This window comes from Pleurodeles waltl, chromosome 4_2 (genome assembly GCF_031143425.1).
Source record: "Pleurodeles waltl isolate 20211129_DDA chromosome 4_2, aPleWal1.hap1.20221129, whole genome shotgun sequence".
Classification (NCBI taxonomy): Eukaryota; Metazoa; Chordata; class Amphibia; order Caudata; family Salamandridae; genus Pleurodeles; species Pleurodeles waltl.
The window spans coordinates 364236129-364259882 of NC_090443.1; positions in this window are offsets into that span (position 1 = coordinate 364236129).

The following is a 23754-nucleotide window of genomic DNA, read 5'->3' on the forward strand; positions in this document are numbered from 1 at the left end:
ATCTGAAATTGGCACTACTCAGTTTAGCAGTGTTGACATGAACTTCAGGCTGCAGGCAGATGTCCCCCAACATCACGACACAGGATCAAAAGTATTACAGCTGAAAAAGATCACCTACCTGCCCAATATATAGGAACCATAGTCACGTTGAGTGGTGGGTACAATGGATGGCAGATGCATTGAGATTTAGATTTGTTGTAGCTGCCAATGTGACAGCTCAGTTTGAAGTGGGAATTAACATGTCAAGAGAGGGATGTGGATGCAGGCCAACAGAGAATTGGCACTGTACACTCATGCAAAGACCCTGAGCCCCAAGCATATGACACATGCAGTAAGGGAGTACAGAAATCTTAAATAACTATGTACGAAACAGAACTTGAAACTAGGTAACACACCTATACTAACCTAATCTATCCTAACTATACATTACCCACAACTGGGCCGAACTACCCTATGCTAAGCTTACTTATCACATTCAACAACACACTCTAAACATTTGCCCCCCACACCCTTATAGGACGAAACACATGTAGGACAACATATACTAACCTAAACATATGCTACCTAATTCTTAACAAATATATATATTTTTTTAATACACAAAATCCCCAACATTAACATGCACCCACCCACCCACAAACTAACATGTAATAATATGAACCCCCACCCTACTTATCAAATCTAAACTACTACCCTACTCTAACCTATCACTAAACCCCTTAAACCCACTACAAAACAGGATGAGGAATGAGGAGGGAGGGGACTGAATTAGGGGTGAGGGGAGGCAAAAATTTACCAGTTTGCCATCCTCAGTGTCTTTTTAATTGCCTTGAGCCTCCAGTTATGTTCGTCCACATCCTTCTGTATTGTGTCAAGCTTTTTCAACACTTTCTTCATGTCCCTCTGGAGCTCAGAAATTGCAGCCAGGTCCATTGTAGCAGGTGTGGTGGTCTGTGTTGCAGACGTTGAAGATGCAGCCGGTGTGGTGGTTGGTGGTGCTGAGGTTGACGGTGCAGCAGGTGGGGCTGAAGTGATGGTGGCCACTGTTGTCGTTGTGGCTACAACCTTAGTGGCCAATGCAGGTCCCCCTTGGCTGAAAGCCTGCATTGTCAGGATACTTCAATTTGATTTCCTCAGAAGCAGAAGATAACTCCTCAGTCCTGACCCGAGCTACTCACAACGAGTTTTAATCCTTCGTGCTGAGGAACCCGGTGGGGGAAAGAGAAATGGGATTGTAGAGAGACTGCTACAGAGATGATGAACGTCAGTACTCAGTCTGCCTCTTCACATCTAAGATTGGATGCATCACCTGCAAGAGTCACAGTCGCAATTACTAGGGACCTACAACATCAGTTTTACACTTTCTACTCTTAACACTTAGTTCTCTTTAATTCTATTATTTCTTCACTCACCCTGAGTTCTCTGTAGCCTTGCTTCTCTCTATGAATGATAAGCTCTTCTTAAAAATGCTTATTACTGATTCTGGACTAACTTCTCAACCTTTGTTAAAGATTGCTTTTATGTTGCTATATATATATATATATAGTTGGTGATAATGCGTTCTCCAATTCAGCTGATGTTAGTTGGTTTCTACTTTACATTAGAGAGTTCAATTACGTTTATTGCATTGGTAATTCTTGCTTGTGAAAGTTTGTTTCTCCTGTCTTATTTTGACCTCTGTCAATACTCGTATTTGTAAATGCTTGTTTATTAAAGTTCGTTTCTTCTTTCTTACTTCGACATCTGTTGATAACTTGTATTTGTAAATGCTTGTTTATTAAAGTTAGTTTCTCCTTTCTTACTTCGACATCTGTTGATAACTTGTATTTGTAAATGCTTCGTTTCTCTTTTAAACTCTACTTTGGTTTATTACAGTTGCATTTGTAAATGCTTACTTGTTAACATTCATTTCTCCGTTAAACTCGGCCTTCATTTATAACCTTGGTATTTGTAAATACTTGCTTGTTAAAGTTTGTTTTTCTTTTGACTTTGGTATCTTAAACAGGAACCTTGTAAACATAAGGTTTATTCATACATTAAACTCTGTAGCCTTGCCAAACCTCCACTGGAACTGTCTACTATCAAACTCCTCGAATAAACCTTGACAATATTTATCACATTTTCTGCAAAATAGTCTTCAAGGGTAATTTTACCTCACAGGAGTTTCTGCTCTGAAGCACGCTATCTCTCCACACAGCTGATTCCTGTCAGACCTCAGTTGAAGAGCGAAGCTTCCAGCTGGTGAGCTCGTAACCTAGCAACCAACCGATTGCAAGACTGTAACTGTAACTAACCTTCAGGACTCACGACGGCCATCTTGAATCTTCTCTTCTTGATTATTCCTTTGAAATAAGCGCAAGATTACTCTGCAAACCTTCTTCCAGTTTGGGCTTTGCTGTCTCCACTGAGGATATCTCTTTGCTTTTCTCAAGCATTTCTTTAATTTGATTTGGCAAGTTTGTGTGGTCATGATAGCCATTCTCCTGTGGCTCTCTCTCTCTGATGGTGTCTTGCCATCCTTCGGTACCCAGACTCGACATCCAAGATGTGTCTGTATCTCACTGCCCGCTTCTGGAAAGCCCTGATCTCCGCTAGATCCATGTTGGCAGCTGTAAAAATGAGACAAACAACCATCAGTGTCATCATTGTGTGATGCATGTACAGATGATAATCTAACACTCTGCCTCGATTTGCACATGCAGTCCAAATCACAGTCCAGATGATATAATGTCCCTGATGAATGTAATGGCAACGCTGCCTACCCATCATGTCTTTTACACCACAGCAAAGCACAACAAGAGTTGGACAAAATAAAGTGATCTGTGCAATGATGTAGTTCAATGTGTCACAATGCAAAGGCAGCAACTACTTCACATTGGCCAGGCCAACTAACCTTTATCATCTGAGTCAACTTCAAGGCACCCAACACCAGTGATTTGTACATGTAATTGGCAGAATGGTATGCAGTTGCAAATCATTAGGGGTCAGTGTTGTTTGGGACACATGCATGCTTGAATGAGATGACTGTCATCTACACTGTGACCATCACATCTACCTACATATATGTTGTTCCCCTACCCCTGTGCCTCGGGGGGGATGGGCATGCAATACATCATCACAGTAGTTGAGGACAACCACAAAGGTAGGTCCACTTGTACATGGATTTAGTGAGTGGAACACATGTGAAGAGAGCTGCCAACTAGGAATAAGGTATCCATAGGTCTTTCACTTCTACATTAATGTGTCCAGTTGTGGACAGCCATCAATGCCTGATCTGCCAACACAATTTCCAAAACACCCACATTGATGCCAGCACATGTCTGGCCTTGACTCGCATGCACGCCTTTTGCATACCATATAAGTGTCACGTAAATGGAGTACAACTTATGGGGCTAGATGTTGGGGGATAGTTACCCATACAGTCCTACATGTACATTACAATACAGGGATGCGCAATTTTGTGCGGAAAACTGATTCATCACTGTCTTGTGAGAATGAGGGTATGACCCAGTGACAGTATACTGACACTGGAGCACTTCCAAGTCATATGTGGGCCTACATGTGGCTACTAATTACCTTGTTCACACGCTGCTGCCTATTGCGCTGCACAAGACTCTCAAGATATGACTCTGTGCCTGTGAATGTCTAACCCTTGCACGGAACACTATGTCAACATCCAGTCAAGTAATGTATCAGATCACGTGTCAGCTCATCATATCTTGCAATGAGTGCAACACCCAAGAGTCATTCACACAACAGCTGCAATCACTACACAGGACAGACATTATCACACTTACTAGATACATCTGGGTCCTGAAATCGAGCCGCTTCCCTGATGGTATAGGGGGCAGGTCCACCTGTAAGACATGGAAAGGAAATATATGCTTAATGGCAGATCACTATACAAATGTGTGGACAACATATCACAGTGTGCAACATTTTATTTGAGTGAGCTGGTGACCCTGCATGTAGATACTCCAATAGACATACCACTTCAAACTCACATTGACACTAACACTCCAGTGAGTGATAGACACACATCTGCACACATGCACTGGACCTAACAATCATGTGGTGCTAAAGCCAACTACAAACATTTGTGGCTAAACCATTTTAGATGGTACTCCATGTCATGATTTGTATTTGGGTGACAATTTTAATGGCACTTCCCTGGTGCACTGCAATACTAGTGACTCAGGTATTGTGGCTTGTGCATCAAGGGACACTGAGTTACTGTGTGATGGACATGTGGCTCAATTTTCAGTCTGCAAATATTATGTATTCAGTGGTCCATAACAGATGTGGCACAGTTGTATGTAGGTAACAAATGCCCCATTGGCAGTGTCTCCTAAGCCATATATGCCCCCTTTGCCAACATAGTGGCAGGGATCAGGTGTGTGTAATGATGACAATGTAGCACTAAACATGGATTGCCCACTTTGCTGCCCTGATACAGTGAAATGTGGTATCCTGACAGTGTCTTACCTGATCATCATTGACAGAATGCATGGGCACAGGTGTTGTCATTGCACCTGAAATGTGGGACTGAGAGCCACATGTACGAAGATCATGTTTTGTGAGTCACACATTGCGAGACTTAGCAACTCACAATTTGCGAGTAGGATGATCTGAGGTACAACACTGTCAATGACACTGTTTGCAAATCACAAATGGGGTAGCAAATGACCTACCTCATGAATTTTAATGAGGTAGGTCTCATTTGGCAAACTCCTTGGGAATGGCGGCACTCACAGGGATGCTGGCCTGCTGGGCTCAGCAGACCACCATGTCTGTGACTTCTTTCTAATAGAGATGTATATTTATTTTAAAAAGGCAGCCATATTTCATCAAGGGTAAACAGAAAGCATTTCAAAAACCAATATTATGACTTTAATATTTTTTTAAAGCAGCCAGTGGGACCACTGCCTGCTCTAAAACAATTATTGGGCATGCATTCACAAAGGGGACCCCTCCCCTTTTGCAAATGGCTTGGCTCCAACTGGTGGTAACTGCAATTGTTTAATGCCAGCATTCGCGGTCACCAAACAATCAAGCAGCGGACTGTGACTCGATAATAGGAAGGGAACGCCCCTTCCTAAATGCCACTAGCAAACCCTGTTTTGTGATTCGGCAGTGTGATTGCAGAATGGCAAAATTGGGGATGTGCATTGGAATAAATATTTTTTCTTAAGATAAACACACGAAATATGAAAACTAGGCCGTTTGTGACAATTAAAAATAGCTTGGTACATGTGGCCCTAAGTGATAGTCGTACATGACTCAACAAACCTCAGGACTGCATTGTTAACATGTATAGACATGTGGACTACATCTCAATACTGGGACACTAACAGTTTGTTCTGCTTGCATTCAACATGGCCACAAACATTGCATGCAGCACGTCAAGAAATCTGCTACTGTCACTCAGGAGCATTCTACTGTATACATTTGTCAATGTGATACTCACCAACAGGGCCACTGATACCAACACCCAGGTGGTCCAGCAGATCCTGCTCTCTGGCCACCAGGGCAACCCAGTGATGCTTCAGCTGGTGCTCATTCCTGCTTGTGGGGAATACTCGTTTGAGGTGGTAGAGCACCTTGCCCCACTGCAGCCGCCTTGCCTCTGAGTGATACCCCTGTATCACATGCCCACACATCTCCAGCATCAATGGCAGAAAATGGCACACCAGCCACACAAAGCCCTCAAGCTCCTCCTCCCCCATGCGGGTCAGCCTCGCCCTTCCAGACATGTCCTTGCACAACAAAGCAAAACAGAAAAAGTGTAAAAAAGAAGAAAAAGAATTTAAAAAAGGAAACTTACAGCCCAAATCTAAGAACCCCAACTAACGCAACTAATCTAACCCCCAACAGAAACCCGACAGTACAAATACGATCCAAAAGACACTACACTACACAAAAGCACAAACACAGGTACAATAAACAAACAGAATACACAAAAGACACAAGAGAGACACCACAAGATACAAAAAAAACAATACCGACACCAGCAACACCGAGACACAGCCACACAGACAAAAATAAGCACAGACTGTGAAGTGAAAGTGAAAGTACACCCACTGTACCATGCCTGTAAACAGGATTTCCTATTACATCACTTCCTGTCCCCTTTGCGGCCCGTTTTCTGTCATGCATGTACTTTTTTGATACATACGATGTTTGTTTGAATATTTTTGACACATAACCTACATGCGCGGCTAAAATACCACGCATTACCTGTAAACTTCAATTTCAATGGATATCCGCATGCGTGTGGTGCGCAGGTGGAATTAACGCTAAGGTCCCATGTATGGTTAGTTAGCATTTGCGTGATTTTTCAACCCTCATTTTCGTCAAAATTTTTGACTCAAACTGTGATTGCGTGATTTGCAATTATTTAACATGCATTCACCCTGTATCAAGATGAAGATAGGATGGTATGGCCTGCAGTGTGTGGTATAGTGGTTGGCCACATGTGGTAGAGCATGCAACTGTGTGTTTTGTGTGTGAATGATCTGTAACTACACTATGGGGGTTATTCCAACTTTGGAGGAAGTGGTAATCCGTCCCAAAATTGACGGTAAAGTGACGGATATACCACCAGCCATATTACAAGTCCATTATATCCTATGGAACTCGTAATACGGCTGGTGGTAAATCCGTCACATTTGGGACGGATTACCACCTCCTCCAAAGTTGGAATAACCCCCATGTGTGCTTATGAAGGAACAGCATGCAATACATTGGACGTAATGCTCATGTATGAATGTGTTACAAATGGGTATCTACATCTCATGGCAATCAGTGATGTACAGCAGTGATTATATGTGTTTGTATTATGTGTTGACTCATTTGATGTGTGTAGTTGTTTGACTTTAGGGACATTACATTTCACACGACAAGCAAAACTCAGGGATGATTGAGGATGGCTGATGAGTGCTATGTCGGATATGTTACCCCTCATATGTCATTAATTGTTGGTTACGACTTCATGGTGACTTGGGTGTGAACTACCCACATGTCGGCCATGTGTAAATGTTTAGTACGTACAGTGTTTGAGACACTGTGCCTTAATTCCACCCATAAAATGTTAGGGACATATCAGTTTGACTCATAAGAATTTCCTATGTTACTTATGTTGCTGTGGTGGACCTGCTGCCCTGGCTGCATGTGTTCACATATTTTCAGATGTGCATTCCACAGACGTGTCCAGTTCAAGTGTGTGGGCATGTGTACCCTGTGTCTGGATTGGGCTCCATGGTGTTACTGTTTCGTGCGGGTCTAGTCAGGAGTCTGTTAGGGCCACCCCTTGAGTTCACAGAGTATCTCACCAGGAAGTACTGTAGCAAAGCAGAAGAGCAGCAAAAAGCATACAGGGGGAAAGGCCAGCTATGGTAAGGCAGAGTAAACAGAAATGTGAAGGCAGAACAACTTTAGTGTGAACAAATATGGAACGGGTCAGTAATGGACAAACATGCAGGGCTTATCACTAAGATTGTACACAGGGTAGGGCTCTGAACTTGCCACAGCAACAGGGAACATCAGTGCCTCTGTGCAGATTAAGCTCACAGATAGTCGCCACGCAAGCCCCATAGAAAGGAGGCAGCAGAAGTGATTATCTGTCTGGACCCTTAGGGCACAAACAAGGATTGTACTTACATACACGAGACTAGCCCTTGTGGGTCCGGCTAGAGCCACAGTGCCAATTCCTAGAATACATCTATAGCACACTGTTACTGTTAGGCACTAATGACTACATGCAACACTACACAAAGTATGGGCTGGATGGTGCCAGCCCAAATACAAACGAAAATACTTCTAGACAGGTGAGGACAGATAGGACACTTGCTAGACACGATAACCCAAGAGGAAACAGAAAGCGAGGGAACCAACTAGGAGGCAAAGCCTGGCACAGGGAACAGGCTCAGAGTGACGCAAAGGCTGGAACAGGTCTGGGAAACAGAAAGCAGGCTCTGGCAAAAACAAACATGAACAAGGCTGAGAAACAGGGAGCAGACTCTGGCTGGAACAAGCAGGAACAGAACTGGGTAAACAGAGAGCAGGTTCAGGCGTAATCAGGACTGTAACAATCCAACAAGGGGTCTGGAACACAAAGGAATCGTACTCCAATGCACAACGAGGAGCTTCAGGGAATGGCAGCTTCTAAGCAGTTCCAGGCAGCAGCAAGGCCAGGGCAGAGTCACAGGGCTGGGCTGCACAAGAGCGGTCACAGGTGTGTGCAGCTTCAGTCTCTCACAAGTCCTGGAGGAGAGAATCTAGTATAAAGGGACAATCAGACATTTCCCATAGGAAGCAATGGACAGAAGTTTACAGGTCTTACTGCCTACCAGGCAGTGCGTTATGGGACCTGAAGTCCATGCAAACTAAGGCAGTTCTTCTATAGCACGCCATATGGAAAAGGGAAGCAAACAGGAGTCAGAAAGGGACTCTGGGTGAGTGTTAATGATGATTCTCACGGTGCAGATAGTCCAATTACACCGCCCCCTAGAGATAGGAGGGCAGAGACTTAACACATGGCAGTGGAAGGACTTATTTCCAGGGATGGACTGCGCAGGGCATGTGTTGTGAACATTACTTGTCATACCTTGGACACTCATGCTATCCATTTTCTGAAATTATGCCCCACTTGTCACACAAGCTCCTTGCAGAGATAGCGAATGTCACACGTAACTAATGTCAGGGGTCTGTTCATACATTCCTGTTTCCACCGATATTTCACATCCAGTGCCTGTTTATGGGGAGCTTATTTACTTTATGACTGGAGATGTCAGAGTTGTATGTCATTTGCTACAGTAGACCATGTTGGCAACATGGATGTGTGTCATATGCTGTGGTCCATTGATTTTGTCCTTCATATGTGAAATTCAAAAGATTAGTATTTTTTATATGTGTATGATGTTTGCTGTACAATCATACGCATCACATGTGATGTTGCATCAGAAATAGTCAGATTTGTCTTTGTAACATGCTCCCTGAGGTAATACTCACATTCCTAAAGAACATGTGATGGAGAAAGAAGAAACCAGAGCAGGATTGTGTGATCATGTAAGGTGTTTAATTACATATCCTAACAAGGTGTGTAGAGTGACTATTGGTTGAAAAAGATTTGAGCGATTTGCTGTCTGCGGCGCATTCCTGCAGCTGTGTTTTGCTGTTCCCCCTCATTTTCCCTGGCACCATCCTCCTTCTCCTCCGGCAGTTCTTACTCTGGCTCATATAAGGTGATGTTCTTCCTCACACAAATGTTTTGCAGGATAGCACATGTAAGTATGCTTTTGCAAACAATGTGTGGGGCATATAGGAGGCTACCTCCTGTGATGTCCAGGCACCTGAATCTGGACCTCTGGATGCCAAAGGCCCTTTCTACAATGGTGTATGTCCTCCGATGTGCCTCATTATAGGCACGCTCTGCTCTTGTGCTTGGGTTGGGGAATGGGATCATGATCCATGGCTAGATCCCGTAATCCTGATCCGCTGCAAAAGATAATAGGAGTGAGTATTTTGTTAGTGCTTGCAACAGGAATGTCATGTAGCATGGCAGTTGATATCTTGTGTTGTATGTGACTCATATGTGTTTGTGGTATTGTGTGAGATCCTGGGCTTCTGTGAGGTTTATTCTGCAGTGGGTTGTTTGACTTGACAACCTGTGTTTGTGTCATTGACCTGGGATCTATGATTTTGTTTCCAAACTGCTGATCACTATGTATGTACCATGTGTTGTGTAGTGTCCTACATGTTTTAGTGTGCTTTCAATGGAGGGGACATGATACTTCCACACACACAATAGATTTGGATGTGGTGGTAACATGGTTGCACTACATGGCCTGGACATCCCATCCAATTAGACATATGTCATTGCAGATTAAATGCAACGGTGAGGCCCTTTGATTTGGCTTGGTGACATTGCACAACACATCTCCATAAGTTGGAGGTGTTCAGTATTGACAATGTACAATTGTGCCATGCGTGACTTGGTTCTAGGCAAACCTTTGTTGTTCCCTCTGCCAGTGGCTCATATGCAACTGTGCACCTACTCTACCAGACTTGCTCCAGGTAACCTGGCTAACTGCCTTTTGGGGGTGGATGTATCTGTGCAGTAAGGGCCATCTCCCTGTACAAATGTTATTTTGATGGACAATTGGCTCTTTCAGTGTGTGCAGCAGTGCGCAGTTTGCATTAGTGGCACATCAATGTGTTCATAGCATAGTCCACTTCCTTATTGCTACCTGCAACGGCACCCCAGGAGTGTTGTATGATGTTGGGACTGCCTCAGTATTTCCGTGTTACCTACATGTGAGTCGGCATCATCATGCTATGTGTCTCATGGTGTTAGACCTGCAGCAACACAGATTGCACACCCCTTCCACTCTTCATACTGCTTGGGAGGGTGTCAGATTGTCTATGTGGCCTAATGCAAGTGTAAATGGTTCATCTTCCTGTGAGAAACCAGTCTATTGCAGAGCTACTCTCTACGTATCACCACTTAGAAAATAAAGTCTCAACTGGCCAAGGTTAGCCTTATTGTCCTTCGTTTGGGGGGGGGGTTGTGTGAGAAAGTAGCCTCTTTCTAGCCTTGTTACCCCCACTTTTGGCCTGTTTGTGAGTGTATGTCAGGGTGTTTTCACTGTCTCACTGGGATCCTGCTAGCCAGGGCCCAGTGCTCATAGTGAAGACCCTATGCTTTCAGTATGTTTGATATGTGTCACTGGGACCCTGCTAGTCAGGACCCCAGTGCTCATAAGTTTGTGGCCTATATGTATGTGTTCCCTGTGTGGTGCCTAACTGTCTCACTGAGGCTCTGCTAACCAGAACCTCAGTGGTTATGCTCTCTCATTTCTTTCAAATTGTCACTAACAGGCTAGTGACCAATTTTACCAATTTACATTGGCTTACTGGAACAACCTTATAATTCCCTAGTATATGGTACTGAGGTACCCAGGGTATTGGGGTTGCAGGAGATCCCTATGGGCTGCAGCATTTCTTTTGCCACCCATAGGGAGCTCTAACAATTCTTACACAGGCCTGCCACTGCAGCCTGAGTGAAATAACGTCCACGTTATTTCACAGCCATTTTACACTGCACTTAAGTAACTTATAAGTCACCTATATGTCTAACCTTTACCTGGTAAAGGTTAGGTGCAAAGTTACTTAGTGTGAGGGCACCCTGGCACTAGCCCAGGTGCCCCCACATTGTTCAGGGCCAATTCCCCTGACTTTGTGAGTGCGGGGACACCATTACACGCGTGCACTACATATAGGTCACTACCTATATGTAGCTTCACAATGGTAACTCCGAATATGGCCATGTAACATGTCTATGATCATGGAATTGCCCCCTCTATACCATCCTGGCATAGTTGGCACAATCCCGTGATCCCAGTGGTCTGTAGCACAGACCCTGGTACTGCCAAACTGCCTTTCCTGGGGTTTCTCTGCAGCTGCTGCTGCTGCCAACCCCTCAGACAGGTTTCTGCCCCCCTGGGGTCAAGCCAGGCTTGTCCCAGGATGGCAGAACAAAGGACTTCCTCTGAGAGAGGGTGTTACACCCTCTCCCTTTGGAAAAAGGTGTGAAGGCAGGGGAGGAGTAGCCTCCCCCAGCCTCTGGAAATGCTTTCTTGGGCACAGATGTGCCCAATTCTGCATAAGCCAGTCTACACCGGTTCAGGGGACCCCTTAGCCCTGCTCTGGCGCGAAACTGGACAAAGGAAAGGGGAGTGACCACTCCCCTGACCTGCACCTCCCCTGGGAGGTGTCCAGAGCTCCTCCAGTGTGCTCCAGACCTCTGCCTTCTTGGAAACAGAGGTGCTGCTGGCACACTGGACTGCTCTGAGTGGCCAGTGCCACCAGGTGATGTCAGAGACTCCTTCTGATAGGCTCCTTCCGGTGTTAGTAGCCTATCCTCTCTCCTAGGTAGCCAAACCCTCTTTTCTGGCTATTTAGGGTCTCTGTCTCTGGGGAAACTTTAGATAACGAATGCAAGAGCTCATCCGAGTTCCTCTGCATCTCTCTCTTCACCTTCTGCCAAGGAATCGACTGCTGACCGCGCTGGAAGCCTGCAAACCTGCAACATAGTAGCAAAGACGACTACTGCAACTCTGTAACGCTAATCCTGCCGCCTTCTCGACTGTTTTCCTGGTGGTGCATGCTGTGGGGGTAGTCTGCCTCCTCTCTGCACTAGAAGCTCCGAAGAAATCTCCCGTGGGTCGACGGAATCTTCCCCCTGCAACCGCAGGCACCAAAAAGCTGCATTACCGGTCCCTTGGGTCTCCTCTCAGCATGACGAGCGAGGTCCCTCGAATCCAGCAACTCTGTCCAAGTGACCCCCACAGTCCAGTGACTCTTCAGTCCAAGTTTGGTGGAGGTAAGTCCTTGCCTCACCTCGCTAGACTGCATTGCTGGGAACCGCGACTTTTGCAGCTACTCCGGCCCCTGTGCACTTCCGGCGGAAATCCTTTGTGCACAGCCAAGCCTGGATCCACGGCACTCTAACCTGCATTGCACGACTTTCTAAGTTGGTCTCCGGCGACGTGGGACTCCTTTGTGCGACTTCGGGTGAGCACCGTTTCATGCATCCTCGTAGTGCCTGTTTCTGGCACTTCTGTGGGTGCTACCTGCTGCTAAGAGGGCTCCTTGTCTTGCTCGATGTCCCCTCTACCTCCTGGTCCAATTTGCGACCTCCTGGTCCCTCCTGGGCCGCAGCAGCGTCCAAAAACGCTAACCGCATGATTTGCAGCTAGCAAGGCTTGTTGGCGTTCTTTCAGCGGGAAAACACTTCTGCACGACTCTACAAGGCGAGCGGGATCCGTCGTCCAAAGGGGAAGTCTCTAGCCCTTTGCGTTCCTGCAGAAACCGCAGCTTCTTCTGACCAGTAGAAGCTTCTTTGCACCCGCAGCTGGCATTTCCTGGGCATCTGCCCATCTCCGACTTGCTTGTGACTTTTGGACTTGGTCCCCTTGTTCCACAGGTACCCCAGATTGGAAATCCAGCATTGTTGCATTGTTGGTTTGTGTCTTTCCTGCATTATTCCTCTAACACGACTTCTTTGTCCTTAGGGGAACTTCAGTGCACTTTGCACTCACTTTTCAGGGTCTTGAGGAGGGCTAATTTTCTAACTCTCACTATTTTCTAATAGTCCCAGCGACCCTCTACAAGGTCACATAGGTTTGGGGTCCATTCGTGGTTCGCATTCCACTTTTGGAATAAATGGTTTGTGTTGCCCCTATCCCTATGTTTCCCCATTGCATCCTATTGTAACTATACATTGTTTGCACTGTTTTCTAAGACTATACTGCATATTTTTGGTATTGTGTACATATATCTTGTGTATATTTCCTATCCTCTCACTGAGGGTACACTCTAAGATACTTTGGCATATTGTCATAAAAATAAAGTACTTTTATTTTTAGTATAACTGTGTATTGTGTTTTCTTATGATATTGTGCATATGACACTAAGTGGTACTGTAGTAGCTTCACACGTCTCCTAGTTCAGCCTAAGCTGCTCTGCTAAGCTACCATTATCTATCAGCCTAAGCTGCTAGACACCCTATACACTAATAAGGGATAACTGGGCCTGGTGCAAGGTGCAAGTACCCCTTGGTACTCACTACAAGCCAGTCCAGCCTCCTACACTTCCAAGTTGTACTTCCAGTGCAGGCCATATCATTGTCACTGTGTGCTTTGACATTGGTCTCTTGTAGCTCTAGAGTGGCAGCTAATGTTTTCTGGCAGTCGTCATTTGTCCATAGGTGTGTTTCCCATTGTGTCAGGGTGTACAACATAAATACCTGTGTCACACCTCAGTGTCATCCTGCTCATGTGTCAATGTAGTGGTGTATGTTTTGTGTGTCCAACAGGGTTGCTGTGCTGTGTGTATATTGCAAGGTTTATGGACTTTCCAACAAGAAGGCCATTGCCATATTGTCCATTCTGGAAGCGCTGATTGATCGTGCTGTGGCGGAATATGAAGGAATCATGTACACTCCCAGGATACTTTGCCAAGATGTTGGTGAAAAATTCCTGGTGGTGAACTATGGCCTGTACATTGATTGAGTGTGTGTGCTTTCTATTCCGGAATGGATGCTCTGTTGCTGCAGGTGGTACGATGCGGACATGGGTGCAGTCAATTGCACCAAGCACATGCGCAAAGCCATGGATTTGATAAAACCCCTGTTTTATTTCCTGCTGCTTCTGCTGGGTGTTGGGGAAGCTGATGTGGCGGGTGTGAGGGAGATGATGGCATCTAAGACCTTGGGCAGTAAAGCAGAGAATGAGGGCTGTGATACCCCAGCGACCAGGGTACCCATTGTTTGGAAGGAGCCACTTGCCAACATATGCAGGACAGCTAGCAGCTTGGTCACCTGTGGTATATTGTGTGGTGTCTGCAGGCTGGCTCGTATTTGTGCCTCAATTTGGCGCAGCAGCGGCTGAATGGCTTCCCAGTTGAGTCTATACCTCTGGATGATGTCCTGTTCCCTGAGGCTATGGAGGGTTGTCCTGTACCTGAAGATCCTCTCCTGCCTTCTGCGTTGCCTTTGGGGGCCACGTTGCAGTGGTGGCAGCTGCTGCTGTTGGCCCTGTGCTCTGCGTCATCTTGCGTCATGTTGTCCTGTTGGGCTGTGATGTCGCTTGTGTGTGTTTTCCTTAAGTAGTGGTGTGTTAGCCTCATTTTAACGCCTCCCCTGATCCAGGCGTTACATTTTGACGCAAATCGGGTTTAGCGGTCCGCCTCCCACCCGTGCATCATTTTTGCCCTGTTGGATATATATATGGAGCTAAGGTGTTTGAGTCATTTTTTGGATGAGAACGCCTACCTTGCATCTCATTGATGCAAGGTGGTTTCATGCATCCTTAAAATGACGCTGACTCCATATTTTTGACGCTAGACGGGTCTAGCGTCAAAATAGAAATATGGAGGTAAGTTTGCGGTGGATTTGCGTTAAAAAATGACATAAATCTGGCGCAAACAGAGTATAAATATGGGCCCTAGTTTTGATTTACCCCATGTAGTTAGCATGCTGCTCAACATTAACATCAGTTGAAGAGAACACATACAGGGGCACCCATAGGCACATAAACAATACTTGATGACATTGAGAAAGTACACAGGAAGTTCGAGATAATTCATATTGTTAATTTCCATTAGTTCATATTTATGGCTTCAACTTTTTCAAATATCTCATGGCACTTCATTATTTTTCAGCCAAATTGAAACATGACATGTTCCTTAGATATTTATCCAGGACAGTGTCAAAATCATATAAAAAAGCTTCATAAAGTAGAGATGCTCCTAAGTAGGAATACTCCAGTTATTGCTGAATTGCTATAATACAACTATATCAGGCATTATTTATTTATTTTAATAGTGTTTTCCAAAGAAACAAGACAACCATAAATATCATCATTTTAAATGTCATAAAACTACAGTAGCCTTTAAAACATTATTACAGTTTAAGAAAAGATCCAAAGATGTAGTCAATCAATAACATGTTCACCGAGGTTGAGTTTAACAATAATGATAGTGCATCCTTATATGTTCCTACTGAAAAATTTAAAAATATGAGTCTCATAAAGTGGTTTAGAAAATAACAAAAAACAGTAAATTATTCATATCCTGAATGTTAGTCACAAAATTGGCACCATAGATGAGAATAGATGAGACTAGGCCTCACCTCGATTGAGCCACTCATCATCTTCTATTGCAAGTGAACCATATTTAAACCTCATAATACCCTTTGTGCAAATTGTCTAATATTGGCTTTCAGGTAAAACTACATTACTCTACATTTTACAAATAAACTATTTAATTGCAGTCTTTTAGCCCAAAGACAGAATTGTACATCCACTTGAATGCTTTTTACCTGCATTAATTTCTCTGGCCACAAACTAAGTGTTGCTATTTTTTATACACTTTTAAGTCCCAAAGATTTTAAACATCTTGCAAGAATATAGAGTTCTTATTTATATTCTGAATTAATTCTCACCAAATTATTTTTAATACGTTTTCTGGACAAGCAAATAAGCAAAACACATAATGGATAACCTGGCATTGAGTATGACATGCTTTCCCTGTTAAGCCTACCTCAGTATGAATCATTCAGTAGAACTAGCACTGCTGAGGACAAGATAGTGTTGTCAAAGTTATTCCGCAAAGGTGTATTTCAATATGGAACTTATTGACTGTACTTCAGTTGTGTATAATGCAACCAAAAGTACTTTTTTCAGCTTAGGCCGTTAGTAGTGATTGCACGTCTCTTTTATCCTGAATTTTAAAAAAATTGCTGTAATCCAAAAGCAAAAAGACCTCCGGTGACCAAGCAACAACATTACCACCAAGAAAGGCCACGCCACTGAAGCCTTCGGGCTCGAGTCGAAGCACTGGCTCCGAAACAGGCATACACCAACCCATCGAGTCGAAGCCTCGAAAATTGCTTTCGGAGCCGAGGCCAACATCCACTCCCGGCCTTTCGATCCTGAGAAAACCGGCTTCGGAGGCGAAAAGACCCAGCTACACAGAGGAGCATGGACTTTCGAAACAACTTAAAGAAAGCCATAGATTTTCGGAGGAATTCACACAAATGGAGGATATTGATGAAAAGCAGGCCAGAATTCATATTCATAAAGACACTGGCAAGATTGTAACTGCACCTCCTCTGAAGCCTAAGAGGAAGCTAGCCTTTCAAGGACAATTGGACACTGATCAGCCACCAGCTAAAGTGCCAAGGCCTAAGCAAAAGTCTCTACCTCCACAATTTTCACCTCATCAGTCTCCTCCTCATTCTCCTCACCTGCTTGTCCTCTACCTACTACTCCTACACCTGCACAGTCTCCTGTATATTCTGTAGATTTACAACAGGACAATGTCGATCCATGGGATCTCTATGATCCAGATCCCATTCCGGATAATAGCCCAGATTGCTATCCTTCCAAACCATCACCACCAGAAGATAGCACTGGATACACTCAAGTTCTGGCTAGGGCGGCATTATACCATAATGTCGCCATGCACACCGAGCCTTTTGAGGATGATTTTCTCTCTAACACATTATCCTCCAATCACACTACTTACCAGTCCCATCCCATGCTTCCAGGCATGTTAAAGCACGCGCATCAAATATTTCAAGAGCCAGTCAAGGCCAGGATCATCACTCCCAGAGTGGAGAAAAAATATAAACCACCTCCCTCTGACCTGGCATTCATTACTCAACAACTGCCTCCTGATTCTGTAGTTGTGAGTGCAGCAAGGAAAAGGGCCAACTCTCAGTCATCTGGTGATGCACCACCACCAGTCAAGGAGAGCAGGAAATTTGATGCTGCTGGCAAAAGAGTAGCATCGCAAGCAGCCAATCAATGGAGAATAGCCAACTCCCAAGCACTACTGGCTAGGTATGATAGGGCCCACTGGGACGAGATGAAAGATATCATCCAGCATCTCCCCAAAGACCAACAAAAGAGGGCACAGCCAATAGTCGAGGAAGGGCAGGCTATTACTAACAACCAGATTAGATCAGCCCTAGATTCAGCAGACACAGCAGCTAGGACAATCAATACTGCTGTTACTATTCGGAGACACGCATGGCTTCGGTCCTCAGGGTTTACGCCTGAAATCCAGCAGCCTGTCCTTAATATGCCATTCAATGAGAAACAGCTTTTTGGCCCTGAAGTTGATACGGCCATTGAAAAGATGAAGAAAGACTCAGACACAGCTAAAGCCATGGGTGCTCTGTATACTACGCAATACAGAGGTTTATTTTGGAAACCTCAATACAGAGGTGGTTTTAGAGAACAAACACCTGAGGCATACACCTCACAATCCAAATCACCTTACCAGCCTCAATACCAACGAGGTGGGTTTAGAGGAACTTATAAAGGCCAATTCCCCAGAGGTAGGGGAAAATATCATCCAACAAAACAAGCCTCACAGCCAAAACAGTGACTCTCTCCACCTCTTCCCTCATCACCCCTTCACACCTCACCTGTGGGAGGAAGGCTGCAAACGTTCCACAATTGGTTACCCATTACAACAGACAACTGGGTATTGTCTATTTTCCACAATGGTTACTGCATAGAATTAGCACAAATTCCCCCAGATATACCTCCAAAACCACACAAACTCTCCTCCCAACACATCTCCATGTTGCAAGAAGACGTACAGTCACTATTACTCAAACAAGCCATAGAGCATGTACCACAAAATCAGATAGGAACAGGGGTTTACTCCCTGTACTTCCTTATCCCCAAAAAGATGGAACTTAGAGACCAGTGCTAGATCTCAGAACTCTCAGTCTTTAAACCCTATCAGAACACTTTCACATGGTAACACTACAGGATGTAGTCCCACTGCTACAACAACAAGATTTCATGGCAACATTAGACCTCAAGGATGCGTATTTTCACATACCCATCCATCCAGTGCACAGAAAATATCTCAGGTTTGTAATACGGGGAAAACATTACCAGTTCAAAGTGTTACCCTTTGGGATAACAACAGCTACCAGGGTATTTACAAAATGCCTGGTGGTAGTTGCAGCCTACCTAAGAAGGCAACACATCCATGTCTTTCCATATCAGGACGATTGGCTAATAAAATCCAACAGTCATACACAGTGTCAAGGCCATACACATTATGTAATACTAACCCTACACACTCTAGGGTTCTCTATAAACTACCAAAAATCCCACTTGCAACCTGCGCAAATTCAACAGTATTTAGGAGCCACACTTAATACGCAAACAGCACTTGCAAGTCCAAGTCCGCAAAGGGTGCAAGCATTCGACAACGTATTAGCACAAATTCAGTCAAACCAACAGTACACAGTCAAATTTGTAATGAAATTGTTGGGCATTATGGCATCATGCATCGCCATTGTCTTAAATGCAAGATTAAACATGCGGCCCTTACAACAGTGCCTTGCAAAACAATGGTCCCTGGCACACGGTCAACTTCAAGATCTAGTGTTGAGAGACCTCCAAACACGCATATCACTTCAGTGGTGGAACTCCACAAACTTAAACAAAGGGCGGCCATTTCAAGACCCTGTGCCTCAGACTACACTTAAAACAGATGCATCAATGATTGGATGGGGAGCACACCTCAACAATCACAACATTAAAGGACAAAGGAACACCAAACACAAACAACTTCACATAAATCACCTAGAATTGCTAGCCGTATTCCTAGCTCTCAGAGCCTTTCAACCTCTTCTCGTTCACAAACACATTCTGATCAATACAGAGAACATGACTACAATGTATTACCTAAACAAACAAGGGAGGGACCCACTCATCCCAACTGTCCCTTCTAGCACAAAAGATTTGGCATTGGGCAATACACAACAACATTCACTTGGTAGCACAATACATCTCAGGGATACACAACCAATAGGCAGATGTTCTCAGCCGAGATCATCAACAAACACACGAGTGGGAAATTCATCCCCAAGTGCTTCAAACATACTTTCATCTCTGGGGAACACCAGACATAGACCTATTCGCCACCAGCGAAAACGCAAAATGACGAAACTTTGCATCCAAGTTCCCACACCCTCTATCCAGGGCAATGCTCTATGGATCAACTGGTCAGGGATATTTGTTTACGCTTTTCCCCCTCTCCCGCTCATTCCATTTCTAGTCAACAAACTGCGTTAAAACAAACTCAAACTCATACTTATAGCACCAACGTGAGCACATCAACCATGGTACACAACACTGTTAGATCTGTCAGTAGTACCACACATCAAACTCCCCAACTGACCAGATCTGTTAACACAAAACAAACAACTGATCAGGCATCCAGATCCAACAATACTCAATCTAGCGATTTGGCTCCTGAAGTCTTAGAGTTTGGATATCTACATCTTCCAACAGAGTGTATGGAAGTAATTAAACAAGCTAGAAAACCCACTACCAGGCAATGTTATGCAAACAACTGGAAAAGGTTTGTGTTTTACTGTCAATCTAAACAGATCACCCCTCTTTCAGCCTCAATACAAGACATCTAGGTTACTTGCTTCATCTGCAAAAAGCAAATTTAGCCTTCTCGTTCATCAAAATACATCTCACTGCTATTTCAGCGTATTTGCAAAATATACAACACACCTCTCTATTTAGAGTCCCTGTTATCAAAGCCTTAATGGAAGGACTAAAATGCATCATACCACCAAGAACACCCCCAGTGCCTTCGTGGAATCTAAATATTGTACTCACACGATTCATGGGTCCACCATTTGAACCTTTGCATTCATGTCAGTTCAATGCCTAACATGGAAAGTTGCATTCCTAGTTGCAATTACTTCATTAAGGAGAGTTAGTGAAATCCAAGCTTTCACTATTCAAGAACCCTTCATACAAGTAAACAAACATAAAGTGGTACTTCGGACAAACCCAAAATTTCTACCAAAGGTGATATCACCATTTCATATCAGTCAAACAGTGGAACTCCCATTCTTCTATCCACAGCCAGACTCTGTAGCAGAAAGAGCACTGCATACATTGGACATTAAAAGAGCTATAATGTATTACATTGATAGAACTAAATCATTTAGGAAAACCAAACAGTTATTTGTGGCGTTTCAGAAACCACATACTGGTAACCCTATCTCAAAACAAGGATTAGCTAGATGGATAGTAAAATGCATCCAAACATATTACCTAAAAGCTAAAAGGCATCTATTAGTAACACCAAACGCACATTCCACCAGGAAAAAAGGAGCAACAATGGCTTTTTTAGGATATATACCAATGACAGAAATCTGTAAAGCAGCCACTTGCTCAACACCCTATACATTAACCAAGCATTACTGTGTAGATGTGTTAGCAACATAACAGGCCACAATAGGACAGGCTGTACTAAGAACACTATTTCAAACAACTTTAACTCCTACAAGCTGACCACCGCTTATGGGAGGCAAAACTGCTTTCTAGTCTATGTATAGCATGTGTATCTGCAGTTACACATGCCATCAAATGGAAAATGTCACTTACCCAGTGTACATCTGATCGTGGCATGTTCCGCTGCAGATTCACATGCGCCCTCCCGCCTCCCCGGGAGCCTATAGCCGTTTAAGTTAAAACATTAATTTGTATATATATATATATATATATATCTATTCCATTTGCATGGACATCTCTTTTCTTTATACTCTATCACTCCTACCTCAAATCAAATCAAATCATTAACATTTATAAAGCGCGCTACTCACCCGTGCGGGTCTCAAGGCGCTAGGGGAAAAAGGGGGGGTTATCGCTGCTCGAACAGCCAGGTCTTTAGGAGTCTCCGGAAAGCGGAGTGGTCCTGGGTGGTCCTGAGGCTTGTGGGGAGGGAGTTCCAGGTCTTGGCCGCCAGGAAGGAGAAAGATCTCCCACCCGCCGTGGAGCGGCGGATGCGAGGGACAGCAGCGAGTGCGAGGCCAGAGGAGCGGAGGAGGCGGGTGGGGACGTAGAAGCTGAGGCGTCTGTTGAGGTATTCCGGTCCCTTGTCGTGGAGGGCTTTGTGTGCATGGGTGAGAAGTCGGAAGGTGATCCTTTTGCTGACTGGGAGCCAATGCAGGTGTCTCAGGTGTGCGGAGATGTGGCTGCTGCGGGGTATGTCGAGGATGAGGCGGGCCGAGGCGTTTTGAATGCGTTGCAGGCGATTTTGGAGTTTGGCTGTGGTCCCGGCGTAGAGGGTGTTGCCGTAGTCCAGGCGGCTCGTGACGAGGGCGTGGGTCACGGTTTTTCTGGTGTCGGCGGGGATCCAGCGGAAGATCTTGCGGAGCATGCGGAGGGTGAGGAAGCAGGCGGAGGACACGGCGTTGACTTGCTTGGTCATGGTGAGAAGAGGGTCCAAGATGAAGCCGAGGTTGCGGGCGTGGTCTGTGGGGGTCGGTGCGGTGCCGAGGGCCACCAGGAGTCGTCCCAGGCGGACGGGGTGTTGCCGAGGATGAGGACTTCCGTTTTTTCAGAGTTCAGCTTTAGGCGGCTGAGCCTCATCCAATCTGCGAAGTCCTTCATACCCTCTTGTAGGTTGGTCTTGGCGCTGGCGGGGTCCTTGGTGAGGGAGAGTATAAGTTGGGTGTCGTCGGCGTAGGAGGTGATGATGATGTCGTGCTTGCGTATTATGTTGGCGAGGGGGCTCATGTAGACATTGAAGAGTATCGGGCTGAGTGATGAGCATTGGGGTACGCCGCAGATGATCTCAGTGGGTTCTGAGCGAAACGGAGGGAGGTAAACTCTTTGGGAACGGTTTGCGAGGAAGGAGGCGATCCAGTCCAGGGCCTGGCCTTGGATCCCGGTGGAGCGGAGGCGGGTGATTAGGGTGCGGTGACAGACGGTGTCGAAGGCAGCCGAGAGGTCGAGCAGAATGAGGGCGACTGTTTCACCGTTGTCCATCAGGGTTCTGATGTCGTCAGTGACTGAGATGAGGGCGGTTTCAGTGCTGTGGTTGGTTCGGAATCCGGTTTGTGAGGGGTCGAGCAGGTTGTTGTCTTCCAGGAAGGTGGTCAGCTGTTTGTTGACGGTCTTCTCTATTACTTTGGCTGGGAAAGGCAGAAGAGAGATGGGGCGGAAGTTTTTCAGGTCGCTCGGGTCAGCCGTAGGTTTCTTTAGTAGGGCGTTGACTTCGGCGTGTTTCCAGCATTCGGGTGAAGGTAGCAGAAGAAAAAGAAGAGTTGATGACGGTCTGGAGGTGCGGGGCGATGATGTAGTCGGCTTTGTTAAATATGAAGTGCGGGCAGGGGTCCGAAGGGGCGCCGGAGTGGATAGAGTTCATGATGGATTTGGTTTCTTCCGTGTTGATGTGGGTCCAGTTGTTGAGGGTGATGGCCGTGGATGCCGGTTCGGTGGTGTTTGGTTGGGTCTGGTGTCCGAAGCTGTCGTGGAGGTTGCTAATCTTGCGATGGAAGAAAGTGGCGAGGGATTCGCACAAATCCTGTGAGGGAGTGACGGCGTTGGCGTTGGCGCTGGGGTTGGAGAACTCCTTGACGATGCTGAAGAGTTCTCTGCTGTTGTGTCTGTTTTTGTCCAGTCTGTCAGTGAAAAAGTTCCTTTTGGCAGCGCTGATCAGGTGGTGGTGTTTGCGGGTAGCGTTCTTGAGGGCGGTCTTTTTGTCAGCGGTGTGGTCCTTGCGCCAGGCTTTCTCAAGGGCGCGACAAGTTTTCTTTGATTCTTTGAGGGTGTCAGAGAACCAGAGAGGTTTTTTGGTGTTGGTCTGTCGATGCGTGCGTTTGAGGGGAGCAAGGATGTCTGCGCAGTTGGAGATCCAGTTTGTGAGGTTGAGGGCTGCGTCGTTGGGGTCGGTGGTGAGGGTGGGTTGGTTGGCGGCGAGTGCGGAGAAGAGTTGCTCTTCGGGGATCTTGTTCCACTGTCGACGAGGGATGGGTTGGGTGCGGAGGTGGCGGGTCTCGCGTCGGAATGTGAAGTGGACGCAGCTGTGGTCGGTCCAGTGTAGGGCGGAGGCGTGGCTGAAGAAGACGTGTTTGCTGGCGGAGAAGATGGGGTCGAGCGTGTGTCCGGCGATGTGGGTGGAGGTGTTCACCAGTTGTTTGAGGCCGAGGTTGGCGAGGTTGTCGAGCAGGGTGGTGGTGTTGGGGTCGTTGTTTTGTTCTAGATGGAAGGTGAGGTCGCCTAGGAGGATGTAGTCCGAAGAGGCGAGGGTGTGCGGGGAGATGAAGTCGGCGATGGCGTCGCTGAAAGGGGCGCGTGGCCCGGGAGGATGGTAGACGAGGGATCCTCTGAGGGTGGTCCTCGGGTCGGTGCG